This window comes from Vigna angularis, chromosome 7 (assembly GCF_016808095.1).
Source record: "Vigna angularis cultivar LongXiaoDou No.4 chromosome 7, ASM1680809v1, whole genome shotgun sequence".
Lineage (NCBI taxonomy): Eukaryota > Viridiplantae > Streptophyta > Magnoliopsida > Fabales > Fabaceae > Vigna > Vigna angularis.
In genome coordinates, this window is record NC_068976.1 from 35,356,076 (window position 1) to 35,365,975 (window position 9,900).

Below are 9,900 nucleotides of genomic sequence, written 5' to 3' on the forward strand. Positions count from 1 at the left end.
TTTTAACACTTTGATCATTTGAGAATTTTCATATCTGATATCACTAAGTTTAAAAAGAGATTACAGGTTGGCCTAATGCTCCAAGAATGAAGATTCAAAGGTTTTGAAGATTTTGAAGAATTCTTGAAGGCTAGCATTGAACTTTTATTGGCCGATCACTTCTGCATAATTCAGGTGTATTCTTTACTAATCAGAATTTGTTTTGCAATCAAGAAGATTATTGGTTCCCTGTGCGTGTTGCAAGGAAGAAGAACTTGGTGTTCTTGATACTCTGAGAAGGGTCTCAAAGGGTTACTATAGTGAAGAGGATTGTTCTTCTACAAGATTTGTGTTTGCTATATTAGATTGATGTGAGTTAGAGAGGAGTTTTTCATTTTAACAGAGTGGTCTACGTAAAGCCTTGTTGTAAAACTCAAATTTATAGTGGAAAGTCTTTCAATGTAAGGTTGATTGAAAGACACTGGATATAGACATTAAGGCCGAACCAGGATAAAAAGACTGTGTTTGTTTCCTATCCTTAATCTCTCTACTACATTATTTTGATATTTCTATTATGCGCATTTAAAGATCATCTAAAATTCCTAAAAAGATTCAACAAGAAACTTGTCACAGCGGCGTAATGGAATGGTTAACGCGTTCAACAAACCAAGAAGGGGGCGAATTGGTTTCTTATCGCAAATCGTTCTTTTAAAAAATTTTCTCGTAAATAAAAATTCCTTAAAAACAAGTTAAACAAATTTAAAGAGTAAGGAAGAGAGAAAATTGCACAGGTAATTTTTATCCTGGTTCGGATCAAACAGATCTTACATTTAGTTGTTAATCTCAACTGAGAATTAACGTTGCACTGGCATAAACCAACAAACTGTTACAATTACAAAGAAAATAAAATAGTTTAAGGTTAGAACACCTCTTTTGTTACCCCAAGAGATGAAACTCACTTCCCCTGTGACCCACAAGGGATGAACACCTCCTCTAAATCTTCACAAAGGATGAACACCTCCTCCGAATGCTTCACGAAGGATGATAGACTTTCAACTCAGCAACAACAACAACACTCAATCACATTCCCTGTGAAAGTTCTCGCTCTATGCCAACACACCAAGTTCTCAAAGCCACAACATAAGGGTTCGACAAACCCTATAACACTTATCACCGCAACCTGCAGATAAGAATTTCGAAATACACTTTTTGTATGTTTCATATTTTGTATTTCATATTTCAGAATGAGAGTGCCAATCTAATTTATAGAGATCTCACTCAAGGATACTGATCGAGGTCGTACCCTATACAAATTTAATGCTCAATTAAGTGCAGTATAATACTAGGAAGTGACTCCTAGGTCGTCTCTCAAGGACTAAATGTGGTTCAGGAATTAGATTGAATACGTGGTGGGGGATGGTTTTTGGATACGTGGTTTAGGAATTAGATCAAATACGTGGTGGGGGATGGTTTTTGGATAGTTTTGCCTGAACTAAAATGAACGCAATCAAACACTAATTAAAAACGATTGGTCACTAGCTCAAATACAATGCTTCCAATCACAGATTAGCAACAAATACTCATTCCTCTAACCTCTAATCGAACACAAGTTAACCAACTAAGTGAAGACTAACCATATTTTTATAAATGCGAACTAAGCGAACGCAATGCTAATATTCAACCAATTTTGCACCATACAGTTTCATCAACCAAGCGAAGATTACACACCAATTAGAAAACTATGCGTATACCAATAGCACGCACAAAAACAGACTCAATATTAGCCAAGTCAGAGCAGCAAAAACACACTTCCATCTCAGAAATCTCATGGAAACGATGTAATTTCACTAATGACCAACCAAGCAAACCTTAAGCTACCATTAAAACGAAACTACAACATCAAAACGAAAGGGAATTCAACATCAAATATGGAACAAAATGCACAAAACGAACTGCAGCAGAAAATGGAATTGGAAGCATAAAAACGCAATTAAATCTGCAACGAAAACTAAAAACGCAATTAAACATGAAAACGAAATTTGGCATCAATAAAATTGGGGGAAAACGAAATTGAAAAACGAGAATGAAAGAAGAACAAAAAACGGAAATGTAATTGCAATTAAAAAGAAGATTCAATACATAAAGAGTGAATTGAAAGTAAAGTTAAAACCCCCCATAAGGGGGGAAAGAAGAAAATACACCAAAGCTTGGAAACCTAGAGAGAAAACGTGAAAAATGAGGGAGAACGTCTTTCCCAAATTTGATTTGGGGTTTTTAAAAGGGCAAAAGACGAAAATGCCCTCTATATGGGCTTCTTTACAAAATATTGACCAAAAATAGGTCCAAAAGTCAAATCTGGCCCAAAAGTAACATAAATAAAGTTTCAAAACGAAATTAAATGGTGTTGCTATCATCTTGAAGTCCTAATAATAATTCCAAAATTGTCTTGCAATTAATAATTAGAATAATTAGATTCAAATAATCCAAATTAATTAAAAATATGAACTATTTATCAAATTAAGCCCAATTAGTGAAAATGAGACAATAATGGAGAACTAAACACAATTCACTAATATAATTTGGTGCGAAAAGCTAAGTGAATACAATATAATGATTTATTAGATACCTCCAAAAATCTATTGTCAACTAATTAATCTGTGATAATCAATTATCCAATTATGGTAATTGATTATCCATTTAATGAATACACAACAGTAAAAAACTTGCTTAAAAATTCTCATAATTGCTCGTGATAATCAATTATGGCAAGTCATAATTGATGATTGATAAACGATTATTATAAGTTGATAATCAATTATCTTGAGTATAAAATGAGGTTTTCTAATACAAAATAAATTTTAACGCAACCTAAGGCAAACAATACGTAGAATCAAAGATAAACCACATCCTATACATCAATCTACTAAATTACAAAAGCTTTAATATAAAAACAATTCTTCATGAAGATCTTCTTGCAACAAGAGCACTTGAGACTTGACTTTGAGACATCATCAAAATTTCTGTTCTTCAGCTTTATACTAACAAAACTGTTTTGATTGTATACCAACTCACCCCCCTCTTGGTAAGCGAAACAAGTCATAGTCATATCTTTTCTTACAACATGCACTAGAGCTGGTTTTTCAATTTTTTTTTGAAAAATAATCGATTACTATTTTTATGAAATCGATTAATTAATCCTGATGGCTTCAGTTTCTCAGACCTTCGGAGAAGGTGCTTCTATAAATAGATCTCCTCTATTTTCAAAAGAAAATTATCCCTTTTGGAAAATTAAAATGAGGATTTTCTTAGAGTCTATTGATAATGGGATTTCAGATGCAGTAATTAATAGTCATTTTGAGCCTACTAAAATTGTTGATGGAAAAAGTGTTTTGAAAAACTTTTCTGAATGGAATCAAGATGAAAATAAACGTGCACAATATGATATTTAGGATAGAAATATTATTTCCTCTACACTTACTATTGATGAGTTTTTCAGGGTATCAACATGCAAGAGTGCAAAAGAAATGTGGGAAGTTCTTGAGGTGACTCACGAAGGAACCGATGACGAAAAGATGGCTAGAAAGAATTCTCTAATTCAGGAGTATGAAATGTTCAAGATGAAGCCTGGAGAGAATTGATAACGGTTGAAAATACTGTTATTTGTGATGTAATTTTGATACCAAATGCACTCCTTTCTGGTTAGAAACTTGCTTGGAATCATGTTTTTCTTTTAAATTGTGTGAATAAGAGAGTTGAGATTGAATATAATGATTTTATGGCTAATTCCCCTTGTTTTGGCAGAAAATGAGATAATATGGAAAGTAGAGATGAAGTGCAGAGGAGATGGAGTTCAGAAAGGCTTGGAAAAGCACTAGAAGGGAGGAATGCTCGAGGCTTGGGCGTCCTTTTTGGAGGCTTGAGCGTAGAAGAGAGCGGCTCAACGCCCGAGAGCCTCTTTTTAGGCGCTTGAGCGTGAGAGGCACGAAGCTTGGGCGCCATCTGTAAGGCTTAAGCATGGAAGACCACCGCTCACCGCTCGGGCGTCCGAAGTGGGGCACTTGAGCGCTAGTGACACGGGCCTGGGCTTTGTTTTTGTTCTGTCTTCGCTTTATTTAAAGGACTCAGGCGTTATAGGTTTCGTATCGCTGGCTGGAGCAGCACAAGAACACACTCTTCCACTCTCTGAAGGCAGATTTGGATGCGGGAGCTTCCATCCTTTACTTTTAGGGTTTTGCTATCTCATGCTTTTCCATTATTCATCTAGTTTCACCATGTCTATGGTGAACTAAACTCTATTTGTTGTTGGGGGATGATGTAACCTTGTGAACTCTCATGTATTTGAATTGATTATCAATAACATATGCTTTTTCATTAATTGTTAGAGTAATTCATCTATGACTATTACATGCTTTGTTTAACTCATTCGTAGCATGATGTATGAATTGCATGAGTGCCGAGAGGTTCCTTACAATTCAGGTTCTTGTTGAATTCTCCCAAGAGTAATATTTCTCAGGGATGAGGATATGAGTCTTGGTCGTCTTAAAGCTCTTGATCTTCACATTTAATTACTAGGAATGCTAGGAATTGCATGAATTGGTGATTAAGGACATGCTTCTTCGCCGAGGGATCGGGTTTAAGGGATTAAGTGAGTGACGTTAACATTAATGCATAAAGAAGAATTCTTACATACATGAGAGAGAAGTTGGTGAAATCTAACTCCAACAACATACTCATCTCATATTACAAAAAACATCCGTTCATCACTGTGCTATTCTGCTATTGCTGAAATTGCATTCATATTTAATTTTCTGTCTTTGCTTCTCAAACCACTGATCTTTACTTCTTTAAGTCTTAATTAATCGAGTTATCACACGATTGCCTAGTGTTGAAAGTCCTATAGGATACGATACTTGGTCTTACCATTTTATATTACTTGTGCGATTTGGTACATTTTCCAAAGCATTAACAAGTTTTTGGCGCCGTTGCCGAGGACTCACGGTTTAAACTATTCTGTTGGTGTGATTCTTGATTAACTTTGACTTTATTTTTATTTTTATTTTTTTGTCTTATTTTTAATTTGGGTTTAGTGTCATTTGTTTTTGTTTTTGTGCTAATAGAGTTTTCTAGGGATTTGTGTCTAGTTCATGCAACATATAGTCAGGAATAGGAGCAACAAAAGTTTTGAACCTCTTCTTGAGGAACTTAAGACTAATAGGAGGCTGAGAAGAAGCAGATTATCTAGAGAACCTTCTCTAGAGAGAATTTAACAAGCCTTACAATTTGATCAGGAAAGCATGGACAACAATGGTGGTAGGCGTACTTTGGCAGATTATGGAACAGTTGTTGGCCCTCACCATTTTAACAGCATTGCAAAGCCGAGGTTCAATGCTGCAAGTATGGAGATGAAGCCTGCGTTGATCCATCTAGTGAAGCGCAACAAGTTCAATTGATTGGCACATGAAAGTCCATATGAGCATCTGACCACTTTTAATGAGATTTGCAATATTGTGAAGCTGAATGGAGTTCAAGATGATGCTATTAGATTGAGCTTGTTTCCTTTCTCACTGGGAGACAATGCTAAAATGTGGTTGAACTCTTTTCCTGAAAATAGCTTGACTGAGAGGGAAAATGTGGTTGCAAAATTCTTGAATAAATATTTCCCACAGTCGAGGGTCAATGTCGCAAGTATGGAGATGAAGCCTGCATTGATCCATCTAGTGAAGAGCAACCAGTTCAATGGACTTCCACATGAAAGTCCATATGAGCATCTGACCACTCTTAATGAGATATGCAATACTATGAAGCTGAATGGAGTTCTAGATGATGCTATTAGACTGAGCTTGTTTCCTTTCTCACTGGGAGGCAATGCTAAACTATGGTTGAACTCTTTTCCTAAAAATAGCTTTACTGAGTGGGAAGATATGGTTGCAAAATTCTTGAATAAATATTTCCCACAGTCAAAGATCAACAAAGGGAAGCAAGAAATCTCTTCTTTTAGGCAAAGCATGGAGGAAACATTAGGGCAAGCATGAGATAGATACAAGAGCTTGTTGAGAAAGACACCTACTCATGGTTTTGATGAAGCAACGATAGTCATTCTTTTCCTTGGAGGTCTTGATTCACAAACCAAATTGATGCTGGATGCCTCAGCTGGAGGCAATATCAAATACAAGAGTCTAGAGGAAGCCTATGAATTAATTGACAACATGGCTACCAATGATAATGAGATGCACAGTGAAAAAGGAGCTCCATCACAATCTAAGGGAATTCTACAGTTACAATCTTATGATGCCTTGCTATCTCAAAATAAGATTATTACTCAACAATTGGAGTTTTTGACAAAGAAGCTTTCTCAGCCACCAAAGGAGTGCCAGAATGTCTTACAGGTTCAACAACAACTGTGTGAATTATGTGGTGATGATCATATTAATGGTATGTACAGTGCTCGAGAATCTCAATGAAGAAGTTAACTACATGGGCAACTAGTTTCGTCCCAACAATTACAATCAAGGGTGGAAATCTCATCCAAGCATGGGACAAAGTTAGTTTGAGCAAACTGGTGGACAATTCAATAGACCACTACAACAGCAACAATAGTGCCAACAACAACCCTCCCTAGCTGACAGAACTACAAAGCTTTAAGAGACTCTCCAACAGTTCATGCAGGCAACTCTCTCCAATAAAAAAAGCACTGAAGTTGCTATAAGAAATATGGAGATGTAGGTTAGTCAGATAGCCAAGAAGTTAGAAGAGATACCTATCAAAAGTTTCGGGGCTAATACTGAAGTTAACCCCAAGGAAGAATTCAAGGTTATTGTGAGTGTAAAAGGTGAGAGGGAGAAAGAGAAAGAAATAGAGAGAAAATAAAAAGTTGAGTTAAAAGAGAGAGAAGAAAAAGAAGAGAGAAAAATTGAAGTTGAGAGAAAAGAAAAAGAAAAGATTGAAAAGAAGAGAGAAAAGAAAAAGTTGAGAGAAAAAAAGAAAAAAATGAGAAAAATCTTCATCACCCTAAAGAGTGTTCTAGAAAAGAAAAAGAGATGATTTGAAGAATTTTTCAGAAAATTGGGGATTAGAATTCCTATGACTGAAGCATTGCAACAAATTCCTGAATATGCTAAGCTTTTGAAGAAACTCCTCAAAAGAAAGAAATATCTAGAGGAGGAAACAATTGAGGTACAAGGAGAGTGCAGTGTGATCTTGCAAAAGACACCTCCTCCCAAGGTTAAAGATCCAGGAAGTTTCACCATTTCTTGCACTATCAGGAGACATAAAATAGGGAAAGCCTTAATTGATTTAGGGTCCAGTATCAGTTTCATGCCCTTATTTGTTCTTGGAAAGATTGATGGTCGTGAAGTCCAACCTGCAAAGATGTCTCTGTTTATGGCGGATGGATCCACCAAAAAGCCCTATGGTGTAGTGGAAGATGTGATGGTTCAAACTGACAATCTCAAATTCCTGGTGAACTTTGTAGTAATGGAGATGGAGGAAGACTTGGAAATCCCTATAATTCTTGGAAGGTCATTCATGAAAACAACCAAGGTGATCATCAATGTTGATGATGGCATTATTGTACTTAAAGACCAACAAGAGGAGGTAATTTTCAATGTCTTCAATGCTGAGCAACAAATCCAAGTGAAGAAAACTAGTCTCAAAGCTGCATGTGGAGATGCAACAGAGATTAGGACTAAAGTTGCCAAGCCAGGTATGGAAGGTAAAAAGTGTTGTTTGTCACAGGTAAAGGAAGAAGAGAAAGACAACAAAGGAGAAAGTGTTCATCAAGACTTCCTAGAGAACCATGAAGAATTTAGACCAGGCATCCCAGTGAGATTCAACAAAAAGCTGTGGGTTGTGAAAGAACTCAGAACTGATGGACTGATAGAGATTGAATCTCAAATTTCCAGGAAAATAAAAAAGGTGAACAGGAAGCTACTAAAGATTAGTTGGTGTGGAGAAAGAAAAGATGAAACCAAGACCAAAGATGTGACATGAGCTTATTGGATCAAGCTAGTGACGTTAAAGAAGCGCTTGCTGGGAGGCAACCTAGTGTTTTACAAACTTTTATTTAGTTTGGATTTTTGTCATTTGAATTTTGTTTTTGTTTAGTTTGTGTTTTTATTTGACTCCAGTGTGTTTAGTCTGTAATAACTGAATGTTTGAGGGGCGGAGAAAGATTAATTGTTTGGTTTGAGTGTTGTTTTGTGAGCTAGGGAAAAGAAACTGGAAAATTCTAAGTTGAATCTGAGAACTCAAGGCTAGGAATACCCAAAACAAGCCAAAAAGCTAAGGTAGAAAAGTGTCGCTCGCCGCTTGAGCGCCCCCTGAGGAAAACCCATCTCAAGTTTTTGCTGCAAACATGATTGGAGGAAATAGACTTTACCAGAATTATCATGATTCATCTTCCAATAGGTATCAGCAGAACAGACAACCTTATGTTCCACCTCAACAAAGGCAACAACCTCAACCTGAAATGTCAATGCAAGATTTCATGAAGACAATAATTGAGCAAAATCATAAATCAAGAAATCAATTGTAGAGTTGACTCAAAGGGTTGAAAAATTAGAGGCTAAGGAGTCAAATAAACTACCTGCACAAACAGTGATCAACCCGCAAAATTTAAGTGTTATTACTTTGAGAACGGGTAAGCAAGTAGAAGGCCCTGAAGGAGCCCAAGAGGATGAAGATAAGGAGAAAGAAGGACTGCAAATTGATGACAATGGAGGACCAAGTGAACCATCACCTGAGACTACCACTGAAAAATCCAGGTTAGTATCTTCTAACTCTTCTTCTAAAAATTCTTCTTCATCTTATTCTCCACCTCCTCCATATCCAAATCGGTTGAAGCCGAGAAACAAAAAAATGGAGGAATTAGATCAAGAGATTTTAAATATTTTCAAGAAGGTGGAGATCAATATTCCTTTGTTAGATGCTGTTAAGCAAATCCCTAAATACGCCATGTTTTTGAAAGAAATTTGCACAAATAAAAGCCGTTTTAGGGATAATGAGGTTGTGAATTTGGGAAGAAATCTGTCATGGTTGATTCAGAAGCATATTGAAATACCACGAAAATGCAAGGATTCAGGTATGTTTTCTGTTCCTTGTGTTATTGGAAATTCAAAGTTTGACAATGCCATGCTAGATTTAGGGGCTTCCATAAATGTAATGCCTTTATCAATGTTTACTTCTCTATCTCTGGGACCTCTTAAGACGACTGGTGTGGTCATTCAACTGGCCAACCATAGCACAGTTAACCCTGCAGGTGTGCTTGAGGACGTCCTTGTCCGAGTAGACAAATTAATTTTTCCTGCAGATTTCTATATTTTGGACATGAAGGATGATGAAGGAATCAGTCCAACAACTATTATCTTGGGAAGACCCTTCATGATGACAACATGAACCAAGATAGATGTGCATGCAGGATCATTGACAATGGAGATAGGAGACGAGAAGGTGCGGTTCAACGTGTTGGAAGCTGGGAAGCACTCGATTAAAGATCATTCTTTGTTATGTATTGACTTATCAAGTGATGTTGTAAACAATTTTTCTTTTCCAAATATGTCGTGCCTAATTTTGGACGAAAAAGGAAACTGTAAAGCAGGTGATATTGAGGACGCTGTATTAATAGATGATACTTATGTGGCGTCCGAGTGTGATGTTGAGGTGACTGAGATTACCTTAGGCAGTAAGATGTTGCCATCCGTTTTGGAGTTGAAACCTTTACAATCCCATTTGAAATATTTTGAGAGGGATGAGAAACTCCTTGTTATTATATCTACATTGCTTACTGATGAGCAGGGAAAACAACTATTATAGGTTATCAGAGACCGCAAGAAAGCAATAGGTTGGACTTTAGCAGATATTCCTGGTATTAACCCTTCTTGTTGCATGAATAGAATACTTTTGGAGAAGAATGCTAAACCAGTG